The sequence below is a fragment of the Microtus ochrogaster genome, chromosome 16, assembly GCF_000317375.1.
Source record: "Microtus ochrogaster isolate Prairie Vole_2 chromosome 16, MicOch1.0, whole genome shotgun sequence".
In the NCBI taxonomy this organism is placed as follows: Eukaryota; Metazoa; Chordata; class Mammalia; order Rodentia; family Cricetidae; genus Microtus; species Microtus ochrogaster.
In genome coordinates this window covers 8,652,366-8,654,228 of record NC_022018.1, presented here as the reverse complement: position 1 = coordinate 8,654,228, position 1,863 = coordinate 8,652,366, and positions in this window count along the sequence as shown.

Here is a 1,863-nt window from a genome sequence, read left to right as displayed (position 1 = left end):
AGCACCCCTCCATGGCCTCTACATCAGCTCCTGCCTCTAGGTTCCTGTCTTGTTTGGGTTCCTGTCCTGGCTTCCTTCAGTGATAAACAGCAATATAGAAGTTTAAGCCCCAAAAACGTGTCCATCCTCAACCTGTTTTGAGTCATGGTGTTTCACCATAGCAATAGAAACCATAAGACAGACCCATAAACAAAAAAATCGGATGCACAGAAATTGTACCCGAAGAGAATTTACTAGACCAGGAGTTTGAGATCAGCTCAAATAACTAACATGATTGGAAGCACAAGAATGTCTCACTAAACAGAAAACATTAAGAAAGAAAGAAAAACTTAAAAAAAAGACCTAGGCAGAAACTCTAAAGTTAAAAAGTACAGTAACTGCCTGGGCCGTGGTGGCGCACACCTTTAATCCCAGCACTTGGGAGGCAGAGGCAGGCGGATCTCTGTGAGTTCGAGGCCAGTCTGGTCTCCAGGACAGCTAGGGCTGTTACCCAGAGAAACCCTGTCTTGGAAGGAAAAAAAAATCAACCAAGCAACAACAGCAACAACAACAAGGTATATAACTGAAATACAAAACCCACTAAAGGGGCACTACAAAAGATCTGAACTGGCATTTAAAAACAACAGGATTGAGGATTAAACGAACTGCTGATTTCTAGGCTGAAGCAAACAAACAAACAAATAGACAAAAAAAAAATGAGGAAACCGAAAACTTAGGAGAACTATGGGAAGCCCTCAAACATACAATAAAGTTCCCAATAAATCTCCACATCTAAGAGGCCATGTGAATGACAATAGAAAAAAACTCTAGAGATGCATGCTAAAATACACCATAGCCAAAGCAACAAGAGACAGAGAGAGCCTTCAAGAGAGGAGCATGGCATGTCTAGAACAAAGGATCATCCAGAAGGATTGGTAGGAGGGTGGCACTGGAGCTGAGAGAAAGAGAATGCATGCTGCCCCACTGAGATTCTGTATCGGACATCAGCCTTCAAAAATGCAGAAGAAAGGGCTGAAGAGATGGCTCAGTGGTTAAGAGCATTGCCTGCTCTTCCAAAGGTCCTAAGTTCAATTCCCAGCAACCACATGGTGGCTCAGAACCATCTGTAATGAGGTCTGGTGCCCTCTTCTGGCCTGCAGCCATACACACAGACGGAATATTGTATACATAATAAATAAATAAAAATAAAAATAAATGCAGACGAAACCAAGACATTCCCAGATGCAGGGAATCTGGATGGCAAAGAAGAACTTCCTTTTTAGAGTGACGTGTTCTCCAGAGCCATGGTGCTCTGCTCTCCTCAGTATCTGTCGAGGGTCAATGGTACTATCCATAGCAATTAGTTGGCGCTCATCACTCTTTTCCAAATAACTCATTTCTAAACAAAATAAAAATAAAACCAGTCCAAAATTGGGGAGAGACTGACTTCCAGGCTCTGTTCTCAGAATCCCAAAGGGCCCTGAAGAAAAAAAAAAACATATTATTTATCTCTTTATTTTCCAGCCGAGAAAGCTATTTCCGATGAGTGAGGTATCTTCTGAGCCCTCTTTGGGGGATGACTGTCCTGGACCCCCCCTGGATTTGTGGTCTTCCTTTTTTTTTTTTTCCACACTTGGTAATCCTTCATTTTATCAAGACCAAATACATATGGAAAGGAAAGTCAAAATAATTTTTATTTAGTAATTAAATAATTTCAGTCCATTTTGAATTTTGTTCAGAAAGACTTATGTCAGATACCAGAAGGGAGGAAAATGATGACTGGGAAAAAAAGAATATGCAGACAGAGGTGGGAAAAGAGAATATCAGGGTTTGAAGAATATGCAGACAGAGGTGGGAAAAGAGAATATCAGGGTTTGAAGAATA